Source organism: Pantherophis guttatus, chromosome 12, assembly GCF_059756535.1.
Source record: "Pantherophis guttatus breed Tessera chromosome 12, ASM5975653v1, whole genome shotgun sequence".
NCBI classification, from domain to species: domain Eukaryota; kingdom Metazoa; phylum Chordata; class Lepidosauria; order Squamata; family Colubridae; genus Pantherophis; species Pantherophis guttatus.
In genome coordinates, this window is record NC_142074.1 from 22,390,378 (window position 1) to 22,417,500 (window position 27,123).

Below are 27,123 nucleotides of genomic sequence, written 5' to 3' on the forward strand. Positions count from 1 at the left end.
ATGGTTGGAAGCACAAGGTATGTTAAGGATATTGTTGTTGAGTTACCAACCAGCAGAGTGTAGAGCAACAGAGAAACGTTGCTGAGAGCAATGAATAAGAGATGTGCAAACTGGTTTATCAAAAGTATGAGCCTTGATAGTACAGTGGTTTAGTGTACCCTGTTATTAACACAGCTGCCTGCAATTTCTGCTGGTTCGAATCTCTCCAAGGCTCAAGGTTGACTCAGCCTTCCATCCTTTCAAAGGTAGGTGAAATGAGGACCCAGTTTGTGGGGGCAATAAGCTGACTTTGTATAAAATATACAAAAGAATGAAGGCTATTGCTTAACGCACTGTAAGCCGCCCTGAGTCTCCAGAGAAGGGCGGCATATAAATCAAATTAAAAAAAAAAAAGTTTACTTTATAGTGACAAAACAATCTCATAGTCTTTAAATCAATCCAAGTCTTTGCCAGTTAAATCAGTCCAGTGATACAAGAATCTTCTTACCATACAAACAGTAGTTGGTTAGAATAACAATTTCACTCTGGTTCACAAACCACAATGGTAGCAGATCCATCCAACGATGACAGCACAATGGTAGCAACTCCACACACAATGGTAGCTTATCATCAACTGAATACGTTACAGTACCTTTCTCAAATACGTTTACAACTAGTGATTATCTAAGTACAGCATGACTCAGCATTACAATGAATCAGCAGGAAAACTGTAAAGTCACACAATACATATTCATATTAAAGTCACAGAACACACATATTGCCTGGACAACTTGTTAGGCTCAAACCATATCCTAACAAGATGGAAGTTAGAATGCGATAGAATCAGGTTAGGTGGAAATGGAAAGAGATACTATAGATGTATTAGAAGGTAGGTATTCGAATGAAAGATAAATTTGATACTCTAGAATATGATGGTCAGATATAACTGTACAGCACTGGCACTGTTTAAAATAGTATATGTTAGTTTGTTTTTACCTTTGTTTCATGGCAAGTGGAATGCCAGGACAATTGCACTGTATTCATTATTTTTTATATTTAAACAATAAAAATATATTCTTAAAAAAAGAGCTAGTAAGAAGGTGTTTGAAGAAAAGAACCAAGAAAGACAACCAAACTCAGAGAGCACAAAAGACCCCCTCATCGGAACAGCATTTCCAATCTTGGTCATCTCCAGTTGGTTGGACTTCAACTTCTAACCCTATGATTCTATGTTGTATGATAGCCAGTCTCAATCAAAATACTTCTTGTAGTATTTCTTGATCTGGTCTACTTGGAGATGACCATGTTTAATTTGATTTATATGCCGCCCTTCTCTGGAGACTCAGGGCGGCTTACAATGCGTTAAGCAATAGCCTTCATTCTTTTGTATATTTTATACAAAGTCAGTTTATTGCCCCCACAAACTGGGTCCTCATTTCACCTACCTTAGAAAGGATGGAAGGCTGAGTCAACCTTGAGCCTTGGAGAGATTTGAACCAGCAGAAATTGCAGGCAGCTGTGTTAATGACAGGGTGCACTAAACCACTGTACTATCAAGGCTCTATGTTGAAGCATATAGTCTCGGTTTCGAGAGGGATGGAACTAATTTAGAGGTCTAAAGAAGAAGTCTGAAGATCTGAAGAAGATCTGAAGAAGATCTGAAGAAGATCTAAAGAAGAAACTATTTCCCAAGTGTTTGATTGGCATGCGATTTATCAATCCAGATTAAGGACACTGTAACACACCACAGATCTAACCAACAAGCCAAAACAGACGATCCAAGCAAAATCTAGGTCTACATTCTTAGGAAGAAAATAGACTAGGATTTCTACGTCAACTACAAAGTTGGGGAAATAAGGAGAAAACTCTACCAGACCAAGGCACAAAATGTCTCTTGGAACCTCATCCTCCATCAATCAGAAACCAGGCACTCGATAGCATTTCTGCCGATGAGTCCAGGACCACACCCGGTGCCCCAAAGGCATTTTTACATGGGTACATGGGTGCAGTCAAATATTTTTGACTGCATGGCAATCACTACTTCCAATACGTAAGAGAAGTCTCATGCGTGGTGTGTTACACCCACATTGCGTTCTTTAATCACCTTCACGTATGAGTGGCAAGCCAGATGTCTTCCCAGCAGGGATCTTTCGAATAAGAACAACTAGCGGAATTGCAGCCAAACGTTGCTTGCAGACAAACCTGGTTAGACTCCCAGCCGGCAAAGGCTTACAACAGGACTTCATATTTTGTTGTTGTTAGTCGCGAAGTCGTGTCCGACCCATCGTGACCCAATGGACAACATTCCTCCAGGCCTTCCTGTCCTCTACCATCCTCTGGAGTCCGTTTAAGCTCACGCCGACTGCTTCAGTGACTCCATCCAGCTACCTCGTTCTCTGTCATCCCCTTCTTCTTTTGCTCTCAATCTTTCCCAGCATTAGGTTCTTCTCCAGGGAGTCCTTCCTTCTCATTAGGTGGCCAAAGGATTTGAGTTTCCTCTTCAGGATCTGGCCTTCTAAAGAGCAGTCAGGGTTGATCTCCTCTAGGACCAACCAGTTGGATCACCTTGAAGTCCAAGGGTCTTGCAGGAGTCTTCTCCAGCACCAGAGTTCAAAGGCCTCCATTCTTTGGCGCTCAGCCTTCCTTAGAGTCCAACTTTCCCAGCCATCCATTGCAACTGGGAAAACCATCGCCTTGATTATATGCCAACTTTTGTTGGCAGGGTGATGTCTCTGCTTTTTAGTAAGCTATCTTCATATTATTCCATGTTTTTCTCCTAAATTTGCTTGTTTTCATCCAACAAGCAACCAATATTTTGCATCCACAACACACATTAAAGCAGATCAGTCCATACAGGTCCGAAATCCTCAATTTACAACCAACAATGGAGGCCGAAATTTACGTTGCTAAGCGAGACAGTTTTTAAGGGAGCTTTGCTCCGTTTTACGACCTTTCTTGCCGCCGTTGTTAAGTGAATCACCGCAGCTGTTACATTATTAACACCGTTGGGATCTGCTTCCGGCTTCCTTGCTGACTTTGCTTGCCAAAGGGGAGTCACACGATCCCAGGACAATCGTCATAAAATACGAATCATTTGCCAAACATTCAAATTTTGATCATATGACTGTGGGAATGTGACAATGGTTGTCACTTTTTTTCAGTGATGTGGTAAATTCAAACAGTCACTAAATGAACTGTTGCAAGTCGAGAACTACCTGTATTTTAAATGGCTTAAAGTATTATGCGAATTTAGGGTCCATGCGCTTGCAGTACATTCCTACAGATTGACTGACGGATTAATTCATTATATACTATAAAATCAGGGGCAACTCTTAGCATCCACTTTGATAGATTTCCATCTGTAGCTAACTGAGCAAACTAAGTAAGGAAGGTTACTCAGAATCACCAAAAGAGAGCAAAAATCAGATTATTGGAAATTACCTGTTTTATCCTGCAGATTCATTAGTCCAAGTTGGCAGGAGATGGTAAGGATATTTTATTGCCACCATGAAAATAAAGAAAGAAATGGTCCTAAAAAACAAGAAGTTTCAGGAAACTGTCAAACTTTTTAGTCTTTTTTTTTTTTTTTTTACATATTCAGCTCAATCAGCAATATCCATCTACCGCCGGGTTTATATACCTTGGCAACTTTAAAACGGGTGGAATTCAACTCCCAGAATTCCCCAGCTAGGAGAATTCTGAGAATTGAAGTCTGCTCATCTTGAAGTTGCCGAGATTGAGAAATACAGTGATTCATAGAAGTATAGGTAAAGGTTCCCATCGCACATATGTGCTAGTCGTTCCTGACTCTAGGGGGCGGTGCTCATCTCTGTTTCAAAGCCGAAGAGCCAGCGCTATCCAAAGACGTCTCCGTGGTCATGTGGCCGGCATGACTCAATGCCAAAGGTGCACGGAATGCTGTTACCTTCCCACCAAAGATGGTCCCTATTTTTCTACATGTCTAGGGCAAAACTAGAACTCACTGTCTCCTGGTGATTGGCCCAATATCACTCAGCCTGGCTTTCATGCCTAAAGCGGAACTAGAATTTACCATCTCCTAGTGATTGGCCCAAATTCCCCCCATCTGGTTTTCATGTCTAGAGCAGAACTAGAATTCACAGTCTCCTGGTGATTGGCCCAAAGTCACCCAGCCAGCTTTCATGCCTAAGGCGGAACTAGAATTTACTGTCTCCTGGTGATTAGCCCAAAGTTCCCCCAGCTGGTTTTCATGTCTAGGGCGGAACTAGAACTCACCGTCTCCTGGTGATTAGCCCAAAGTCACCCAGCCAGCTTTCATGCCTAAGGCAGGACTAGAATTCACCGTCTCCTGCTTTCTAGCCTGGTACCTTAGCAAGAAAATAAACGAGGTTTAATGTTATTAACATGATGTAGAATTTTATACAAAACTTGGAATATATACAGACTTGGAGTTTGTTCGGATTCTACAGGCCAAATGTACCATTTTACATGACGGTAGCATGTAAAATCCCGGATTGAAACTATGCCTTTGCCTGTTTGTCTTTGAAATGGCTCTTTACCAACACAACGACAAGACTGAAAACTATTATTGTGTAGAACTATTATTCTACGCAACTGAAGGCAAATTGCATTATTCGAAGCGGTTACGATTTAATTTGTTGTTTGAAAAACCGAGAGGCAATTATGCACTCGTGTTAAAACACAACAATAATGGGAGTGTAATTCGTCTCCGTGCAAAGTCATTGGCCAGGTATGAGAGGAACAAGGCCATCTATACTGTCACATCCTGCAGGCATGCCACTCCAGACACGTGTGGGTTTGACACCGGAAGAAGGAGAAAAGAGGCCCTCTGTGTTAAGAAGAACTTGTTGGGCAGCCACACCTCAGCTCCGGCTAATGTTTCTTTTTTCCCCCTTATTTTTCTAATATTTTAGATTAATAGGGAGATATTAGCAATTCTCCTGGTGATTTTGGCCCAAAGTCACCCAGCTGGCTTCCATGCCTATGGTGGGACTAGAACTCACTGTCTCCTGGTGATTGGCCCAAAGCCACCCAGCCACCTTTTATGAAGGTAGGACTACAACTCACCTTCTCCTAGTGATTCGTCCAAAGCCACCCAGCCAGCTTTCCTACCAAGGTGGGACTAGAACTCACCATCTCCTGGTGATTGGCCCAGAGTCATCCAGCCAGCATACCTGCCTAAGGAAGAACTAGATCTCTCTCTCTCTCTCTTTCTCTCTCTTTCTCTCTCTCTTTCTTTCTCTCGGTCTTTCTCTCTCTCTCTCTCTTTCTCTCTCTCTTTCTTGCTCTCAGTCTTTCTCTTTCTCTCTCTTTGTCTTTCTCTTTCTCTCTCTCTTTCTTTCTCTCGGTCTTTCTCTGTCTTTCTCTCTCTTTGTCTTTCTCTCTCTCTCTCTCTCTCTCTGTCTCTTTCGCTCTCTCTTTCTCTCTCTCTCTCTTTGTCTTTCTCTCTCTCTGTGTCTTTCTCTCTCTCCCTCTCTCTTCCTCTCTCTTTCTCTCTCTGTCTTTCTTTCTCTTTTTCTCTTTCTCTTTGTTTCTCCCTCTCCCTCTCTCCCTCTCTTTCCCTCTCTCTCTCTCTGTCTTTCCCTCTCTCTCTCTTTGTCTTTCTCTCTCTTTGTCTTTCCCTCTCTCCCCCCCCCTCTCTCTCTCTCTCAGACACACACTTTACAAGGCGTCTGAAAAGTCAGTTTTCAAAGCCAATTTGATTGCACACCATCCATCCATCCATCCATCATTCTGTACAAACCAGCCTCCATTCCCGTAATGCCCTGGCAATCCATTAAGGGAAAATAATGCCAGACTAATTGAGCAAGGCAGGTATCAAAATATGGCTTGCCCTGCCTGGGTGTGGCCAAAGATTTATTTATCCAGCCTCAAGTTGTTGCTGACACAAAACAAGGCAGAGTTCAGAAAGGGGGAAATAGGGAATTTTTCTCGCCAGTTGAGTGATCTATGGCTAGCAATAACAGTAATAATAACTTCCAGAACGAGTCTGATAGATGGGAAATGGGCAAAACTCAGAACCAACTTAATCCTGGAGATTTGAAATGCAGGGAGGTGATTGTCCCAGCATGTCCTCTGTGCTAACTAATTATTCCAACAAAAAGTATTATTATTTATAAAAGTATGTTATTTATACTTTTTTGTATGAATATTGCTGTTAGATACCAGGAGACAGAGAGTTCTAGTCCAGCCTTAACCATGAAAGCCAGCTGGATGACTTTGGGCCAATCACCAGGCGACAGTGAATTCTAGTCCTGCCTTAGGCATGAAAGCCAGTTGGATGACTTTGGGCCAATCACCAGGCAACGGTGAGTTCTAGTCCCATTTTAGGCATGAAAGCCGACTGGATGACTTTGGGCCAATCACCAGGCGATGGTGAATTCTAGTCCTGTCTTAGGCTTGAAAGCCGGTTGGATGACTTTGGGCCAATCAACAGGCGACGGTGAGTTCTAGTCCCATTTTAGGCATGAAAGCCAGCTGAATGACTTTGGGCCAATCACCAGGCGACCGTGAGTTCTAGTCCCATTTTAGGCATGAAAGCCGACTGAATGACTTTGGGCCAATCACCAGGCAACGGTGAGCTCTAGTCCCATTTTAGGCATGAAAGCCGACTGGATGACTTTGGGACTATCACCAGGCGACGGTGAATTCTAATCCCATTTTAGATATGAAAGCCGGCTGAATGACTTTGGACCAATCACCAGGTGACAGTGAGTTCTAGTCCTACCTTAGCCATGAAAGCCGGCTGACCATACACATAATTTTTTTCCCCAGTGAACCCCAGATTATCCGTTCCCTCTGCCACGAACCCCAAATTCTTCTATTACACTTGCATTTCGTGCGTCAAGAGATACCAAATTCCTGGACAGCGGATAAAGTCATGTTCCCCTATCTGATCAATATCACACTTGCGTGAAAGGAAGTTGTAACTCAAAATAGGTAACCCAACCAGGTGACTAATAATGATCCTTCCGAAGTTGGGCAGCTGATCGATGTCCACGTGCCCACATCAGAAACCTGGAGAAACCTTTATAAAACACCTATATAAATCAGGATTGCTCAGCTTCCGATGTTAGGAATCAAAAAACGTCCCAAACGTGCACAAATCAAGTCAGATTTGCAACCACACCTGTATATGAAAGCTCCCTGGCATTCAGTTGGCTTCCAAGACAGAGGAGCCAGCAAGCTGTTTCCCAGATTAAAGTCACATGACCTGAGATGGCCCGGATTGACCTGCTGAAGCTCAACAAGGTTGGACGAGGTCATAAATCGGCTAGTAAGGCAGAAGCAAAGGCTCGGGGCTCTAAAGTTAAGACTGGAAAGTCAAGAAGAAGTCGGTCACGGCAAACTCCTTTTTTGAGTTCTTGCCCAGGCGATGACAGGATTTGTTAGGATCCAAGGTCAACTTTACTCACTGTCAACATCACAGCGACATCTCGGAGGATTCAAGTGGTTGGGAGTAAAATTGGACAGGATCTTCTTTCTCTCTCTTATCTGTACTTCGTACGTTTAGCCTCCAGCTAAACACTGGAAGTTTTTAAGAAGAGATTGGACAACCATTTGTCTGAAGGAGTGTAGGGTTTCCTGCCTAAGCAGAGGGTTGGACTAGAAGACCTCCAAGGTCCCTTCCAACGCTGCTATTCTATTCTATTCTATTCTATTCTATTCTATTCTATTCTATTCTATTCTATTCTATTCTATTCTATTCTTATTCCTATTCCTATTCCTATTCCTATTCCTATTCCTATTGTAATTCTATTCCTATTCCTATTCCTATTCCTATTTCATATTCTATTCTATTCTATTCTAATTCTATTCCTATTCCTATTGTAATTCTATTCCTATTCCTATTTCATATTCTATTCTATTCTTCCTCCTATATTCATTGTTTTGTTCTATTCTATTCTATTCTATTCTATTCTATTCTATTCTATTCTATTCTATTCTATTCTATTCTATTCTAATTCTATTCCTATTCCTATTCTATTCTAATTCTATTCCTATTCCTATTCCTATTCCTATTGTAATTCTATTCCTATTCCAATTCCTATTTCATATTCTATTCTATTTTTCCTCCTATATTCATTGTTTTGTTCTATTCTATTCTATTCTAGTCTATTCTAGTCTATTCTAGTCTATTCTAGTCTAGTCTAGTCTAGTCTAGTCTAGTCTAGTCTAGTCTAGTCTATTCTTCGTACAAATCCTTAGGGTTTAAAATCTTCCCTCTGACCAACTTCTCCTCTTAAAACGAAACTCGGCAAGGAAACGCACAAATTAATCCCGCCGCGTTTTTAAAGCTCTACGCAACTTATTTCCACCCAAGTTCAAGGTGCCACCAATGAGGGCAGAAGCCTGAAAGGTTGCTAAAAGCCAGAATTGTGCAAGTCACAACTTCCTTCTTTTAACCCCGTGTGGCTGACAAATCCTCACATCATCCGGTTCCCAGCTGAACTCCGCTTCGTGGCCCAGTAACCTTCTTAACACCGGGGGTATAATCTCAAAGCTGTTGACGGGGTGGCAGAGGAGGGAAGGGGGGAGGAGGAGGAGAGGAGGAGGAGGGCAGGGGGGTCACCAAATTGCGTCTTCTTGGCGTCTCATCGTTCCAGGGGTCTTCCTCCTGGAGGGGATTCTAGCCCCTTTTCCCCATCATTCGATTTGCTGAGGGGAAAAAAAAATCAGCTTTTGACATGTCTTACAAAGAGAACGTTGAGATGTTTAAAATGGGTGTGGCCCTTCCATCTCTCATGACAGAGCAAGCCATTAGTATTTAAAATGAGACCAAGCCCCCATTCCCTACTAGCACTGATGATGTTACTTAGTTGAGTCATGAAATGTCTGCCAGAAAAACACCAAACTCAGAGAGCACCAAGTATCCCACGGTCCTCCGCCTCCGCCGCCTCCTCCTCCTCCTCCTCTTTCTTCTTCTTCTTCTTCTCCTCCTCCTCCTCCTCCTCCTCCTCCTCCTCCTCCTCCTCCTCCTCCTCCTCCTCCTCCTCCTTCTTCTTCTTCTTCTTCTTCTTCGTCTCCTTCTCCGTCTTCTTTTTCTTTCTTCTTCTTCTTCTCCTCCTCCTCCTCCTTCTTCTTCCTCCTCCTCCTCCTCCTCTTCTTCTTTTTCTTCATTCTTCTTTTTCTTCTCCTCCTCCTCCTCTTCCTCCTCCTCTTCTTCTTTTTCTTTCTTCTTCTTCTTCTTCCTCTTCTTCTTCTCCTCCTCCTCCTCCTCTTCTTCTTCTTCGTCTTCCTCCTCCTCCTCTTCCTCTTCTTCCTTCTTCTTCTCCTCCTCCTCTTCCTCTTCCTCCTCCTCTTCCTCTTCTTCTTTTTCTTCCTTCTTCTTCTCCTCCTCCTTCTCTTCCTTCTCCTTCTCCTCCTCCTCCTCCTCCTTCTCCTCCTCTCCCCTTCTCTTTCTTTTCCTCCTCTCCACAAACCTCACTCCCTTCCAGCACTGATGGTGTTACCTAATTAGGTAATGAAATGTCTGCAAGAAAACTACCAAGTTCAGAGAGTACCAAACACCCCTCAGGCCTCCTCCTCCTCCTCCTCCTCCTCCTCCTCCTCTTTTCCCCTTCTCTTTCTCCTCCTCCTCACTCACAAACCCCACTTTCTTCTACCACTGATGCTGTTACCTAGTTGGGTCATGAAACGTCTGTGAGAAAACTACCAAGCTCAGAAAGCATCGAGGACCCCCCCCACAGTTCAGCTCCAAACTACAAATATTCTCTTATTTCACAGAAATACATCTCAAGGGTTTTATAGAGGGCTGATGGCTGGCCTCTCCCCCTATCTGCTTCCTTTCCAGAGGGCACGTACAAAGGAAAAACAAGGAGACATTCTTGAATTCCAAGAAAGGACAAAACTGAAGCGCCATCCAACAACAGCTGGGCTTTCTGAAGAGATGGAAATTTTAGAAGAAAGTATTTGCAGCTCAGGGTTGAACTGTGGAGGCCTTGGTGCTCTCTGAGCTTGATAGTTTTCCTGTGGACGTTTCATCACCCAAGTAGGTAACATCATCAGTGCTAGAAGAGAATGGGGATTTGTGGAATAGATGAGAAGAGGAGAAGAGCTGTGGGGTCCTTGGTGGTTTCTGAGCTTGGTGGTTTTCTTGCAGTCATTTTGTTACCCAAAGAGCCTTGATAGTACAGTGGTCTACGCACCCTGTTATTAACACAGCTGCCTGCAATTTACTGCTGGTTCGAATCTCTCCAAGGCTCAAGGTTGACTCAGCCTTCCATCCTTTCAAAGGTAGGTAAAATGAGGACCCAGATTGTGGGGGCAATAAACTGACTTTGTATAAATATACAAAAGGATGAAGGCTATTGCTTAACGCACTGTAAGCCGCCCTGAGTCTCCGGAGAAGGGCGGCATATAAATCAAATTAAAAAAAAAACTAAAAAAAAACTAGGTAACCTCATCAATGCTAGAAGGAAATGAGGGTTTGTGGAGTGGAGGAGATGTGGAACGGATGAGAAGAGGAGAAGGAAGAGGGTTGTGGGATCCTTGGTGCTCTCTGAGCTTGATAGTTTTCCTGTGGACGTTTCATCACCCAAGTAGGTAACATCATCAGTGCTAGAAGAGAGGGGGATTGGCTCTTTTTATATACTAGCAGCCAGGGCAAGCATCACCATCCAAACCCCAAACTTAGGATCTGTCCCTTCTTCCAATTGGGAACGCAACGAGCACATTTCGAGCACATTCTGCTTAGTGCTATTTTTATTCCGCCCTGACTAATCTGATCAAGCCCATACGTGGCTTATGATCTCAATAAGTGTTTGGTTGTTGTTGTTTTTTACCCCAACCCAGATATTTCCGGACGCTTGTTTTGAGAAGCGCCAGTGGCTGGTATTATGATGACCGAGATTATCAGCTGGAACCGTTTCGTTCAAAATCTATATCTCTCCAAGGGGTCCGTCAATATTCCACCCGGAAAACGAAAACAAGGAAAGAAAGAAAAAAAATGGATGATTTTCCAACGAGTTAAATGTAGCAGACACGCACACAGAAATGACATCAAGGATGAGTGAAGCAAATATCTTATATATGCATGCTTTGTTTTTTTTAAAAAAATGTCAGCAGCATCAACTAATTTTCTTGGATGTGACAGAGAAAATAATATAGAGCCTTGGTGGCACAGCGGACTAAAGCACTGTTAAATAGCACTTAGTTACCAGCTGCCTGCAATTACTGCGAGTTCAATTCTCACCAGGCTCAAGGTTGACTCAGCCTTCCATCCTTCCGAGGTAGGTAAAATGAGGACCCGGATTGTGGGGAAAATAAGCTGACTTTGTATAAAAAAAGAACACCGCTTAGGGGAGGGGGGCAAAAGTCCTACTAAGCAGGTATATACAAAAGTATGAAGGCTATTGCTTAATGCATTGTAAGCTGCCCTGAGTCTCCGGAGAAGGGCGGCATATAAATAAATAAATAAGTAAATAAATAAATAAATAAATAATAAGTCTTTCATCAATATGGAAGGGATGGTTGTTACCGAATTTCCTCTACAGAAAGTGGTCAGACTAAAACCACAAGTCTCTTTGTGGTCTTTTCTCCCAGTTCTTACTGGGTTCATCCTTTCTCTGAAATTAACAATTCTTGGAGGAAAAACCTTGCCATGTGATACATTAGATATAGCTATAGAACTAAAGAACTGATGTATCCCTATATAAATGCATCATCAATGCATAGAAGACACGGTATATTTTATCGGGTGGGGGGATCTAACTAAAAACTATGTATAAAATCTAAGAAAATCCCTAAATTAAAGTGCTTCAGAGGAAAAAGGGAAGGGCTTTAAAAGGGAAGGAAGGAAGGAAGGAAGGAAGGAAGGAAGGAAGGAAGGAAGGAAGGAAGGAAGGAAAGAATAGGGAGGAAGGAATAAAGGAGGGAGGGAAGGAAGGAAGGAAAGAATAGGGAGGAAGGAATAAAGGAGGGAGGGAAGGAAGGAAGGAAAGAATAGGGAGGAAGGAATAAAGGAGGGAGGGAAGGAAGGAAGGAAAGAATAGGGAGGAAGGAATAAAGGAGGGAAGGACAGGAGGAAGGAAGGAAGGAAAGAACAGGGAGGAAGGAATAAAGGAGGGAAGGAGGGAGGGAAGGAAGGAAGGAAGAAAAGAATAGGGAGGAAGGAATAAGGGAGGGAGGGAGGGAAGGAAGGAAGGGAAGGGAAGGAAGGAAGGAAGGAAGGAAGGAAGGAAGGAAGGAAGGAAGGAAGGAAGAAAAAGAAAGGGAGGGAGGGAGGCACCTTAAAATAGGGCTAAATTATATCCAGTGCTTAATTTAAAAGGAAAAAAAAATACAAATGAAAGAGAGAAAGAAAATCAGCTATTGAAATTATATAAATTCCTTCCACGCCATCCTGACGGATCGCCTTTTTTTTTTTTCCCCAACGGCGAATTCAGGTGAGATGCTGGCGTATCATCTCGTCCAGAACAGATTATTCTACCTGGATGCCTTTCCAAAATAAATCCAGATTAGAAGAAACGGTGTCAAACCCGCCCACCCACCCACCCCAGAAGATGAAACCATGATCCGCTCTCTTTCTGATTCACATGTGGACTGCGGGATGCTCTTTTGCCAGTCAACCAGGAACGAGGCACGTGGGAAACACAGCGAGTGAAAATAACAGGGAACAAAATAATTTTCGTCTCTGCCGCGTGGGTTACGTAACACGATTGTCTTCAAAAAAAAAAAAAGCTACCAGAAACACTCCTAGCCCAGAGCTAAATCTCCTTCTGCATCTCCCTTCATTTGAAACAAGGGTAAGAGGGAGAAACAATCAGGGATTATATCTAAAGCAAGAACCAGCCAGTCTTTCTTCCTCTTTAACCATTGTTTTTTTTTCCTTTTTTTTTTCCTTCCTTTTTTAGGGGATGGTCGAAATTTTTAGCCATGTTTTAGAAGTAAAATAATAGAAGTAAAACAAAGTTGCATGAACAAAAGGGTAGAATTAAGATCCTACGAAGTAGCGCCTTATAAGGCCTTGGTAAGACCTCACTAAGGGACACGGTGGCTCAGTGGCTAAGACGCTGAGCTTGTCGATCGAAAGGTCGGCAGTTCAGCGGTTCGAATCCCCAGTCCCGTGGAACGGGGTGAGCTCCCATGACTTGTCCCAGCTTCTGCCAACCTAGCAGTATGAAAGCACGTACAAAATGCAAGTAGAAAAAATAGGGACCACCTTTGGTGGGAAGATAACACCATTCCGTGCGCCTTTGGTGTTGAGTCATGCCGGCCACAGGACCACGGAGATGTCTTCGGACAGCACTGGCTCTTCGGCTTTGAAACGGAGATCAGCACCACCCCCTAGAGTCAGGAACGACTAGCACATATGTGCGAGGGGAACCTTTATCTTTACCTTTAAGACCTCACTTGGAATCCTGCCTCCAGTTTTGATTGCCACAATATTAAAAAAAAAAAACAGATGTTGAAATTCTGGAACGAGTGCAGAGAAGAGCAACAAGGATGATTAGGGGCCTGGAGGTTAAAACCCATGAAGAATGTTTGCAGGAATTGGGTTCATCTAGTTTAATGAATACCATGTTTCCCTGAAAATAAGACCCTGTCTTATATTTTTTTTGAACCCTCAAATAAGCGCTTGGCCTTATTGCCATGCGCTTAAAAGCCCGATTGGGGTTATTATCAGGGGATGTCTTATTTTGGGGAAAACAGGGTAGAAGGACTAGGTGTGACATGATAGCAGTCTTCCAATATGTGAGGGGCTGCCCCAAAGAAGAGGGGGTCAACCTGTTCCCCAAAGCATCCGAGGGAAGGACAAGAAACAATGGACGGAAACTAATCAAGGAGAGAAGCAATCTGGAATTAAGGAGAAACTTCCTACAGTGAGGACAATTCACCAGTGGAACAGCTTGCCACTAGAAGTTGTGGCTGCTCCATCACTGGAGGTTTTTAAGAAGAGACTGGACAACCCCTTTGTCTCAAATAGTGTAGGGTTTCCTGCTTGAGCAGAGGGGTGGACTAGAAGACCTCCAAGGTCCCTTCCAACTCGGTTAATCTAGTCTATACTTGTCCTAATTTTGGTCATAAATCAAGGACTACCATACCTGTACATAGTGTTCCGAGTAAGGTACCATATTCTATTCTATGCATTTAGGTCTAAATTGCTACAATCCAATTTGACAATAGACCTTTTTTTTTTTCTCAAAAGAACAAAAATCTCCAAATAATAAAAATTTACATGTATCAAATCAAAGGAACACCTTTATTTCAAAATAAAGAGCAGCCTCTCAAAATGTCTGCTAAATTGACCTGAATTAACCTTTTAGTACTTAAGGATGTTCCTGACCACACATTATACGGCTTGTGATTGTTATAAATGCCACATAACAAATACCTTAGGCTTCCATATGTTTAATTTAAAGTATATATATATACCTTAATTGCTGCAGCTCGTTTGCTTGGCTGGGCAATAAGACAAGTCGACTAAGAAAATAATATGACTCAGCACAGAGAGAACTCAAAAGGTTCTGTCATTCTCTGTTTGTTTGTTTGTTTGTTTAATTCCCTTCTGCCACTTTTCATCACAATGACAATTGTACAAGTTGCCATGCTCCGCAACTACAACAGGAGAAAAGAACTTGTTTTTCAAGGAGAGCTAGAAGTTCTGCAGGTCCACTAAAATTTAAGCAGATCTCCAGGTTGTCAGTCTGGAAAGATGTTCAACCCCATCAGGTATTTTAAATTAGATCAAATCCGGAGATGCAGGAATTCATTTGTCCAGAGCATTCAATTGTCCAAAGATACATCCCACCACTCAAGTGATTCTGCCTTGACTGCAGCAAATCTCTCCGTTCGCGTCTGCGCGGAAAGAGTTAATTTATTCAGCAATATCGCACTGTCAAAACCAATGAGTTGGTGGACAACGAAGGCCCCACACAACGCCAGAAGCAGAAGTTAAAAATGCATGTGACCTTTCACTAAAGAATCCCAGATTCTGTAATATCTCAGATGGTTAGAGGAGACCTGATGTAGCACCTGCTCAATAGGTCAATGAAGACGGGGGTCAACCTATTCTCCAAAGCACCTTGAAGGCCAGACAAGGAGTAATGGATGGAAACTGATCAAGGAGAGATTCAACCTGGAAATAAGGAGAAATTTCCTGACGGTGAGAACCATCAACCGATGGAACAGAAGCTGCCTTCGGAAGTTGTGGGAGCTTCATCGTTGGATGCTTTCAAGAAGGGACTGGACTGCCAGCTGTCAGAAATCGTGTAGGTTCCCCTACTTGGACTAGATGACCTACAAGGTCCCTTCCAACCTATTGTTTGGATCCTTGTTGGATCTGGACGAATGGGAGGATTCAACTGGAGATAGCTGGTCCCAGGAGGTACAAAAATAAGACCCAATCACCTCCAGTTGGGATGAAATCTTTGTGTTGTCCAACATCTAATGATGCTTTCATGTCAAGAAAAGCAGCCCAGACTTGCCTTAGTACAATATATAAACACAATTATGCTCTTGATGGAAGGAGGTAACAACTTCCTGAATGTAGGAGGACCATTAGCAACAGTGAGCAAGCTACTCTCCTCCCACTTGTTCCATAGATGGGCGTTGTGTAGAACATTTTGCCGTTGTTTTTTTTTAAATTAATCACGGGTTGTCATGTTACCCAATCTGATAAACTCTGGTTAATGCGGTTAGTTTATAACATTGATGTGGCTTCTTTAAACTGCTCAGTTGACATTAGGCAGAGTAGAGAAAGATGGGAAGTTAGTTTTACTAAACTAATAAGTTTAGTAACACTTAAACTTATAAGTTTAGCTCAGCAGACTAAAAGCCTGTTATTAACATTCAGTTGTCTGCAATTACTGCAGGTTCGAATCTCGCCAGGCTCAAGGTTGACTCAGCCTTCCATCCTTTCTAAGGTAGGTAAATTGAGGACCCAGATTGTGGGGGCAATAAGCTGACTTTGTATAAATATACAAAAGGATGAAGGCTATTGCTTAGCACATTGTAAGCCTCCCTGAGTCTCCGGAGAAGGGAGGCATATAAATCTAATTAAAAAAAAAAAATCTTTTCAGAGGAGCAAAACATGGTACACCACCTAAATACACCAAGTTGGGTGCTTTGATAGACAAGGTAGCTGACTTCAAAGCACGAAGATATGTCACCTTGGACATCAAAGGGGAGAGAGCAATTATCTATCTTCGCCTTGTTTCTTCCTTATAGAGTCATAAATCAAATTTAACCATTCACTTTTGTGGTGGAATATGACTCCGGGTGTTTTAACAGGCAAGCTATTTACATATTAACTTCTTCCCTGTGTGATAATATCAGGCGTTTGGCATTAAAATTTAAATAATGTAACAGGATAGCTTCATCTCAATGTCATCTGTGTGTTCTAAATACAGGTTGCGCAAATAACACTAAACAGCTTCAGTGCCAAAAATGGAATTTAATTACATCGGAAAGTAGAGAGCCAGGAACACTCCAGGTGCCCTGTACTACAACTCCCAGAGTTCCTTGTCCTTTGCTCACACACTGACTGGGATCTAAACTGCCAAATATTATTTTTTTAAAACAACAACAACAACACACTACGTGGTCTTCATCTGAGCTAAATTATAGTCGCTGAATCAACTTCTCATTTACTTCTGCTTCTCAAAACATCCGTGGTTCCAGAATAAACGTTCGCAGCCGCTTCTTCAAAAACCTTTCTCAAACACATCAGTCTAGTTATCAACTGTCTCGGTTTGTTGTTGTTAGTTGCGAAGTCGTGTCCGACCCATCGTGACCCCCCCTGGACAACGTTCCTCCAGGCCTTCCTGTCCTCTATCGTCCCCCAGAGACCATTTAAACTCACTCCGACTGCTTCAGTGACTCCATCCAGCCATCTCCTTCTCTGCCGTCCCCTTCTTCTTTTGCCCTCCATCATTCCCAGCATTAGGCTCTTCTCCAATGAGTCCTTCCTTCTCATTAGGTGGCCAAAGTATTTGAGTTTCCTCTTCAGGATCTGGCCTTCTAAAGAGCAGTCAGGGTTGATCTCCTCTAGGACCAACTGGTTGGATCGTCTTGCAGTCCAAGGGACTCAAAGGAGTCTTCTCCAGCACCAGAGTTCAAAGGCCTCAATTCTTTGATGCTCGGCCTTCCTTATGATCCAACTTTCACAGCCATCCATTGCAACTGGGAAAACCATCGCCTTGACTACACGCACTTTTGTTGGCAGGGTGATGTCTCTGCTTTTTAGTACACTGTCTAGGTTTGCCATAGCTTTCCTCCCCAGGAGCAAGCGTCTTTTAATTTCTTGGCTGCAGTCCCCATCTGCAGTGATCTTGGAGCCCAGGAAAATAAAATCTGTCACTACCTCCATTTCTTCCCCATCTATTTGCCAGGGATTGAGAGGACCGGATGCCTTGATCTTAGTTTTCTTAATGTTGAGTTTCAAGCCAACTTTTGCACTCTCCTTCTTCACCCGCATCAAGAGGTTCTTTAGTTCCTCTTTCTACCATTAGAGTGTTATCATCTGCAATATCCGAGGTTCTTGCTATTTCTCCCGGCAATCTTAATTCCAACTTGTGATTCATCGGTTAGCCTTCCCCAATTGGGGAGGGGGGCACCCTCAGGACGGATGGATGTCATTCTCCCTATTTTCTCAGCAATTCTGAAGTCTGTATGATTGGATCGTGTCCAGATTGAGGAACCGTAAACCCAGTGGTGAAATCCAATTTTTTTTACTACCGGTTCTGTGGGCGTGGCTTGGTGGGTGTGGTGTGGCTTGGTGGGCATGGCAGGGGAAGGATACTGCAAAATCTCCATTCCCTCCCCACTCTGGGGCCAGCCAGAGCTGGTGTTTGCCAGTTCTCCAAACTGCTCAAAATTTCCGCTACCGGTTCTCCAGAACCTGTCAAAACCTTCTGGATTTCACCCCTGTGTAAACCATACAATCTATCAGACTATGCTTCAACCAGATTGTGGTCACCGCAATAGTTGTTCAGTCCAGTTCGCTCCTGACAAGACAGTCCTATCTTCACTTTCAATATTATTGCTCGGGAACGCAATACTTTCCCATGCAAACATGTTCCAAATGGCACACCAAATAAAGAAATAAATAAAAAACCACCCAATGACGGAAACAAGAATGTCGATCCATGTATCATTGCAGTAAACAGTTCCTTCTTCCTTGGCAGCGGTAGAACAGGTAACACCTGCGTTACCTGTTGAGTTTGAATCATTCAGAGTTTGGTAATGCGTGGAACAATTTCAGAAGGGTAGCATTTAAACGGTAGTCCTTATGAAGCTCAGGGACGCGATGTCTTCTAATCCAGGAGTGGACCTTTTCTTCCTGATGGATCAGAGCAGGGGTGAAATTCGACCGGTTCGGGCGAACCGGTAGGGACGATTTGAATCAGTTCACCGAACCGGTAAAAATCACCCCTGGTTGGCCTCGCCCACGCCCGCCCTCTCACCTGCTTGCCACTCACCCTTCCGACCACTCGACCCATTCAACGTTAAATGCTGCAGCAGAGAAAATCCGACCTTTTCTCCCTCCATTCACAGGGGAGCTGCTGCAGCCTGTCTCTTTAAGGTACTTCGACCCCCCATGAGGGAGGGGGCCAGGAGGGGACCATAAAGGGAGCAGCAATTCTGTGAATGGAGGGAGAAAAGTTTGGATTCTCTCTGCCACAGCATTCACTATGAGCCTACCTGTGGGGTTCTGTGGGGCGTGGCTTGGGGATGGGGTCATGTGACTGACTGGGCATGAGTGACATTGAGTTGGCCACACCCACTCAGTCACAGGGGGGGGAACCCACCAAGCCACGCCCACAGAGATGGTAGGGAAAAAAATTGAATGTCCCCACTTCGTTCTAGGCTGCTTCTCTCCTTGATGAGTTTCCATCTGTTGTTTCTTCTCTTGCCTTCGGGTCAGTGGTGGGTTTCAAATTTTTTTACTACCGGTTCTGTGGGTGTAGCTCGGTGGGCGGGGCTTGCTGGGCATGGCAGGAGGAAGATACTGTAAAATCTCCATTCCCACCCCACTCCAGGGGAAGGATACTGCAAAATCTCCATTCCCTCCCCAATCCAGGGGAAGGATACTGCAAAATCTCCATTCCCTCCCCAATCCAGGGGAAGGTTACTGCAAAATCCCCATTTCCTCCCAATCAGCTGGGACTTGGGAGGAGGCAGAGAATAGACCCTGTTGTTCCGCCAGGCCGGACTAACAACACAATAGTTTTTAAATTGGGATATTTAAATTTATTGGGGTTTTAAATCTGAGCCACTTTATTTAATTATTTTAAATTTTATATTGTTGTTTTCTTTGTGTTTTTAAACAGGCTGTACACCGCCCTGAGTCCTTCGGGAGAAGGGCGGTATAGAAATAAAATTATTATTATTATTATTATTATTATTAGATGGGGGGCAGGCCCAGTCAGAATTTTTAGTACCGGTTCTCCGAACGACTCAAAATTTCCGCTACCGGTTCTCCAGAACTGGTCAGAACCTGCTGAAACCCACCTCTGCTTCTGGTGCTTTGGAGAATAGGTTGGAAACTCTTCAAGGAGAGAAGCAACCTAGAACAAAGGAGGAATTTCCTAATGGTAAGACCAATCTACCAGTGGAACAACTTGCCTCCAGAAGTTGTGAGTGCTCCAACACTGGCAGTTTTTAAGAAGAGATTGGACAACCATTTGCCTGAAGTGGTGCAGGATTTCCTGCTTGAGCAGGGGGTTGGACTAGAAGACCTCCAAAGTCCCTTCCATCTCCTCTGTTATTCTGTTCAGTCGAGTTCACCCAATAACTTTCTGGAGGAGAGAAAATGAGGTTCCTTGTAGAGCGTTCTCTTTCAGCACAGCTCTTCCTAAGTCTTCCAAATTTTCAGCAAAGGCCTGCTTTATCGAAGCCGCAGATCTGGGCTGCAGGCTACCCATTTTGAAGTTGTTTTCGTTCTCTAGCAAAAAGAGGAGGCGTCGGAGATTCGGTATATGCCGTTCCTAAATATCCCTCAGTCGAGAACTCTCCTTACTTAAGACTTCGGTGCCTTACATCTTTGGCGGGCTGACTCTTTGTTCTTGTCTTCCAGGAAATTATCTGGGCTAGAGGTGGAGTGAGTAACGCTTCTTCATCTCCCAATCGGGTAACACATCACATACAGAGGCATGATAAAACAAGAAAGAAAGAAAGAAAGAAAGAAAGAGAGAGAGAGAGAGAGAGAGAGAGAGAGAGGGAGGGAGGGAGGGAGGGAGGGAGGGAGAAAGGAGGAAGGGAGGGAGGGAAGAAGGAAGGAAGAAAGAAAGGAAGGGAGGGAGGAAGGAAGGAAGGACAGGGAGGGAGGGGAGAGAAGGAAGGAAGGCAGGCAGGAAGGGAGAGAAAGAGAAAGAAAGGAGGGAGGGAGGGAGGGAGGGAGGGAGGGAGAGAAAGGAAGGAAGGAAGGAAGGAAGGAAGGAAGGAAGGAAGGAAGGAAGGAAGGAAGGAAGGGAGGAAGAAGGGAGGGAGGGAGGGAGGGAGGGAGAGAAGGAGGGAGGAAGGAAGGAAGGACAGGGAGGGAGGGAGCTGATTTGCAAATGGTGTGTATTTACAACAGTTGCAATATCGCGGGGTCATATGACCGCCCTATGCGACCTTTTTTTTTTTTGACCATCAAAGTCAATGGGAGAACCTGGGTTTGCTTAATGACCACGTTTTACTTAACAACTGCAGCAATTCGCTTAACAGCTGTCAATCAGGAGATTCCAGCGGTTCAAATGAGCATAAAGATTTACCGTAAGCTTAAGCTTTCCACAAGAATCTGGCCAACTAACAGTCAAGGGAAATGAGCGGGGGATAAGAAAAAAATTCAAGGTGGGCTGGACTTAAATCTCTTGCAGGCGCGCAGGGTGATGACATGTGACTGATGACACATTTGACTCCTCCCTCCAGTTCAACCTGGTCGGCTGCAAATAAAGTCAGGCAGATTCACTTAACAACTGCCCTGTTCAAAAACGGCAATTGTGGTCCTAAATCAAGGATTACCTGTAGCTATTTATCGATCGCTAGAGGAAATCTCCAGAAGTTTATCTAGCAATTTACAGACAGCCACAGATTCTCAGGCTCTGATCTGCTGGATTTAACTAGGTGGAAGAACAATGTCCTAGTTCTCACTGAGACAGGAAACGGCGCATAGCTTTTCTGCCACAAGGAAAAAGCAAGTCGGGGCATACTTCATTCCTTCAAGCCTAATAGGATTAAACAGAGTGGAGTCATCCCTGCGCAGAATTACATGCAAAAGAGAGTCACCCATCATCCATCACATTAAAAAAAAGAAAAGAAAATGCAATTGGCTAGGTGCACGCTACACCAAAGAGAACCTGTGGCATGCAGTGCTACATATTTCCCACACCGGCTGGGAAATTCTTGAAGTGCACACATCTTCAAACGGTTACGGTTGGGAAAACGCTGATCCGGGTTGAGATGTGGTCATTTCGGAAGAATTTGAGAAAATAGGGCAAACTTCGAGTTCTTACAGAGAAGATGATAAGGTAAAGGTAAAGGTTCCCCTCGCACATATGTGCTAGTCGTTCCTGACTCTAGGGAGCGGTGCTCATCTCCGTTTCAAAGCCGAAGAGCCAGCGCTGTCCGAAGACGTCTCCGTGGTCATGTGGCTGGCATGACTAAATGCCAAAGGTGCACGGAACGCTGTTACCTTCCCACCAAAGGTGGTCCTTATTTTTCTACTTGCATTTTTTATGTGCTTTCAAACTGCTAGGTTGGCAGAAGCTGGGACAAGGAACGGGAGCTCACCCTGTTACGCGGCACTAGGGATTTGAACATTGAACTGCCGACCTTTCGATCGACAAGCTCAGTGTCTTAAATATACCCAATTCCTGCAACCATTATTCATAAATTTTAGTCTCCAGCCCCCTAATCATCCTTGTTGGTCTTCTGTGCGCTTTTCCTTGAGTCTCAATATCTCTTTTTATATTGTGGTGACCGGAGAATCTTGTTTCATTGAGCTGAGAATAGATTTCCAAATTTTCAACGCACCCGCACACCCACACAAAAGGACACTAAGCCCTGTTCTGTGCCTTTAAGACTCTGCTATAAAACCTTGGCGTTTGTTGACAATCACGTCTTTCTAATGAGAAGCTGAGTTTTACAACTGTTGCTTCACCATGCATCCGGTAAGACACATTAAATAATTATGAGCTTAAAAGAGGGAAAGTGTAATCCTAACCTAAACCACCTTCGGTATAGAATTGGAAGCGCCTCCTCCAAAAAAGTCTTGAAAATGGTTAGGAAAAGGCCACAGAGCCTCAAGTAGGGTTGAAAATCCCTCGCCCGTCCTAAATCGTAAAATTCAAACGTGTCCATTCATTTTATTTTGGACGCAAAGGGCCACTTGGCCAAATATATGGTATTAAATAGATTGATACCAATAAAGGAGAATACTTGCAGTTCAGGGTTGAAATGAGGGCCCCTTGGTGCTCTCTGAGCTTGCTTGTTTTCCTGCAGACTTTTCATTACCCAACTAGGTAACATCATCAATGATAGAAGGGAGTGGGGTTTGTTGAATGGAAGAGAAGGAGAATGGGAGGAGAAGGAGGAGGAGGAGGAGGAAGATGACTGTGGGTCCTTGGTGCTCTCTGAGCTTACTTGTTTTCTTGCAGATTTTCATGACCCTAACTAGGTAACCTCATCAGTGATGGAAGGAGTGAGGTTTATGGAGAGAAAGAGGGGGAGGAGGAGGAGGAGGAGGGGGAGGAGGAGGAGGAGGAGGAGGAGGACGACGACTATGGGGGTCCTTGGTGCTCTCTGAATATGGTTTTCATTACCCTAACTAGGTATCATCACCAGTGATGGAAGGGAATGAAGCAGTAGTGGGTTGCTACTGGTTTGCCCCGGTTCGGACGAATCATAGTAGTGGCGGTAGGAGGCTCCACCCGGACATCATCAAATACACTCTGCGCATGCGAGCGAACCGGTAGCAAAAGTAAGTGAAACCCATCACTGGAGTGGGTTTTATTTTATTGAAATTATCCAACCTGGTTAGAATTCAGCACTGCCTAGTAGGGGACGTGATGGCTCAGTGGCTAAGATGCTGAGCTTGTCGGTCAAAAGGTCGGCAGTTCAGCGTTTCGAATCCCTAGTGCCGCATAATGGGGTGAGCTTGTCCCAGCTTCTGCCAACCTAGCAGTTCGAAAGCACGTAAAAAACGCAAGTAGAAAAATAGGGACCACCTTTGGTGGGAAGGGAACAGCGTTCTGTGCGCCTTTGGCATTTAGTCATGCTGGCCACATGACCACGGAGACGTCTTCGGACAGCGCTGGCTCTTCGGCTTTGAAACGGAGATGAGCACCGCCCCCTAGAGTCAGGAACAACTAGCACATACGTGCGAGGGGAACCTTTACCTTTACCTTATCATCTTCTCTGTAATCTATTGGTCTATCTGGCACAGTGCCATATACTGTATGCTGACGGTGCAAATGATGACTTATCGATGAAGAATAAGTATTCATTATAACGCTATGGATTTTCAAAACCCAATCTGTCTGTGGAGATTACCAAAAACAGTTTCACAACCTTTCGGGGGGGGGGGGGAGTTTTTCCTTGTATAACACGTTTTTTTTATAAAAAATCAATTTTTTTCCCTTCCCTGTAGCTTTGTCTGAAACTGGTTTACACTGATTTTATTATTAGAGCTTAGATACCAAATACTCTAAAGCTGAAATCTAAATCAATTTTTCCACCAAAGATAGATCTACCTGCTTAGATTAAGTCCAACTAAGTTCAGGTGTGATTCACTCTGAATAGATTCTACTGTGCTTCTTACCTCCGAGTAAACATTACAAGGTTATACTTAGTTGATTCACTGGCATACTAAATTTATATTTTGCTGATAAAGAAATAAAGGGAGCTATTTAGCTCTCATCAGCTAGCCATACCCTTACTTGGATTCGAACTTGGGCTGCCTGCATGTTAGGCAGCTGTATTAACCTCTGAGCCACAAGTTGTCCTCCCTTCATCAGCTATATATATATTAGCTAGGCAGTAGAGAGAAGAGAATCATGATTTTAAAGTAAAATGTTACCGTGTTTCCCCGAAAATAAGACCCAACTGGAAAATAAGCCCTAACAGGATTGTTAGGATGTTCTTAATATAAGCCCCCGAAATAAGATTGATAAGGACCCCCAGATGAGATTGTTATCCAGACGGATGCGTTGAGTACAGTATTTCTCCAAAAATAAGACTTAATCAGAAAATAAGCCCTAATGCATCTTTTGGAGCAAACATTAATATAAGACCCGGTCTTATTTTCAGGGAAACACAGTAGGAAAAAATGTATGTAAAAAAACATGTATTAAAGTATGTAAAAAAGTTTTTGTATTACAATTTGGTTATTTCTTCCCGTTTCAAGAGGCCCTGGCAACTTTATTTTCTGTTGCACACGGGATAGAATGTCGCTCCTAAAAGAATATCCTCTGTGTAACATTTATGCATCACCTAGAAACAATTTTTGTGTCTGTGTGTCTGAGTGTGTATGTTGTGGGAAGGAAGTTGTGGCTGGCACAAGAACTGATGTTTCCATATGCAAATTCATCCAGACTTAGCTGGTTTTAAATTCATCAAAGCAATTAACATTCCAACAATTAGGGTGAACCCTATCATAAACCCCAAGACTGGGTGAAAAAATAGTCTCATCGCTTAAGACCAGCTACTCCAGGTATATAAGGACTACCTATTTTTAGGTTTAAAACACACACACAAAAATAGGTAGATTTCTGACATTTCAAAGTCTGAACAAATGGAGCTTCTTGTCTCCTTAATTAGATCAAAGCTGCTCTCCCTTCGCAGGCCAAAATAAAGCCCTCTGTCAGCACTCCAAACTACATTCGTTCCAGTGCTGACATAAGGAGGAGAAGAGGGGACAGCTGGCAAGAGGACGCTTGATTTTTCACCTACTTATTTTCCCTGAAGATAACATCCCCTAGGAGATGGGATGGGAGGGGGGACATTCCTGGGAGCTGAAGTAGTAGATATGGGGAGAGTGATTTGGAAGATGGCCAATGAGACGCAGAGAATTGGGGAATGGAAAGGGAAGGTTTGGGGTCAGGAAGTCAGTGTTGAGGACATAATCAGGGACAGATTGTCGTGCTTAATAAATGAAAGATTTCATCAAAGACTATTTGTTTGGAAATGCAATTTATTTGAGACGACACCGAAACCTGACACCCTCATAATTAATATTACGCTCCCTTCTTAGCAGAGGCACAGTTTAAAGACCCTGTCATATATTCAGATAAAGTTTATTGATTGATTAAAGGGATACCCTGCCCATCTCGTGGTTCGAGCCAACACAAAGTACGTTTGCAGAAGTGGGATTGACATACTATAGCAACCGGTTCGCCCAGCACCGGAAATGTGAGTGTAGGTGTCCGCGCATTGTGTGCGGCATCACAAAAGCCGCCCTGAGTCTCCGGAGAAAGGCGGTATATAAATTGGACTAAATAAATAAATAAATAAATAAATTCACTCTCACGTGCCTTCCACACATGCATGCGATGTCAAACAACACGGCAATTCACTCGCTCGCATGCGCCGTCCGTGCACGCATGTGGTGTCAAAAACACAATGATATAGGACGGGATTGCACCCCTGCAGGTCGCCACTACCGGTTCGCCCGAACCGGTCTGAACCGGCTAAATGCTACCTCTGTACATTCGCCAAAAAGCCTCCCAAAACACAATTTTGTTATAAACAGCAAAAGTGACCTGCTGGCTGACCACAATTCTCAGCCAAAAATTCCCTAGCCAGGCTTCGCTCAAGCAAAAGGCATTACAGATAGTCCTGGACTTACAACGGTTCATTTTGTGAACTGAAGTTACGACGTCACTGAAAAAAAAAAGGGACTTCTCACTATTTTTCATACTTTATGACCATTGCAGCATCTCCCTGGTCACATGATCAAAATTGAGAGGCGTGGCAGTTGACACATTTATGACAGTTGCCGTGTTCTTGATCCCCTTTTGCAACCTTCTGACAAGCCAAGTCAATGGGGAAGCCAGATTCACTTAACGACCGTAGCAGGAACGGTCGTAAAATGGGACAAAACTCACTTAGCAAACATTTCACTTAGCAACAGAAATGTTGGGCTCTCTTGTGGTCGTACGCCGAGGACTGCCTGTACTTTTGGCGGGCCTACCCAAACCATCTTCTCCTTTTACAATTCCCTCTAGAATTCCCTTCTTCCCCCACTTATGGTGCTTCAGAATTGAAGCATATAGATTATAAGATGGAAATATTTTTTTTGTTAGGCATAATACCGGAAAAGTATGATAAAGGGAATCTATATTTAATATGACATGTTTTGACAGCAGCAAGAATTGTATATGCACAGTACTGGAAAAATGAGGAAACATCTACAGAAGAAGCTGTAATTTTAAAAAAACAAATTAGATTGTGCAGAAATGGATAAACCGACCCTAAAATTACAAGAAAAAGAAGACACAGAGTATTTTCGAACTTGCTTTACAAATGATTGGATAGTAGAGGTAGAAATCAGGAGAGGGAAAAATATTGTTAGATATAAATAAAATGATCCAGATGATACGCTGTTCGCTAAAGACTGATGTATGTAATGTGGAAAATATACAAATAAACTTGTTAACAACAACAACAACAATTGCAATTTTGACAGCTCTTAATCTGACATTCATACAATGTCATATCAATTAGGATGGGTTCCCCAGGGAAGATCTTGGTTAGGATGACACCCCCGTGAGTCACCTGGGCACAACCTCATCACACCCTCTGAACACCACCCAGGGAGGAAAAAAAAAGAAAAGAAAAGAAAAATTGATCAACAATTTTGGTCAGCCAATAATCAGCCAAGGTATCGGGTTCAATCAATGCACGCTGTGTGCTCCCAACCAGTTCCTAAGCCAGCTGGAAGGACGACACCTATTTAAAGCTTCCAGCGGTTTGGTGTTTACAAACAGGTATATGAAATGAGGTTGGGAGCAGTAAAAAAAAATTTTTTTTCATCCTAGCGTCTGTCTTTAGAGGGACAGGTAGCTCCAACTGTCACGTCAGAACATTCACAGATTAACAGAGTTGGAAGGGACCTTGTGGGTCATCTAGTCCAACCCCCCACCCAAACAAAAGACCCTACACCATTTCTGACAGATGGCAGTCCAGTTTCTTCTGGAAAGCTTCCAGTGATGAAGCTCC

At 43.5% G+C, this 27,123-nt stretch overlaps 1 protein-coding gene across 5 annotated transcripts in view; it reads right to left on the reverse strand.

Annotated features, from left to right (window-relative positions):
- LOC117676343 (neuronal PAS domain-containing protein 2-like) overlaps nt 1–27,123 on the reverse strand; it is a 66,391-nt gene that overhangs the window by 36,367 nt on the left and 2,901 nt on the right. Inside the window, exon 2 of one of the 5 annotated variants that reach the window (XM_060681669.2) lies at nt 3,421–3,510. The exons of the other annotated variants lie outside the window; for them this stretch is intronic. The gene's annotated coding sequence lies outside the window, so the exon portion shown is untranslated. The remainder of the gene's footprint in view (nt 1–3,420; nt 3,511–27,123) is intronic. 5 annotated transcript variants of the gene reach the window in all.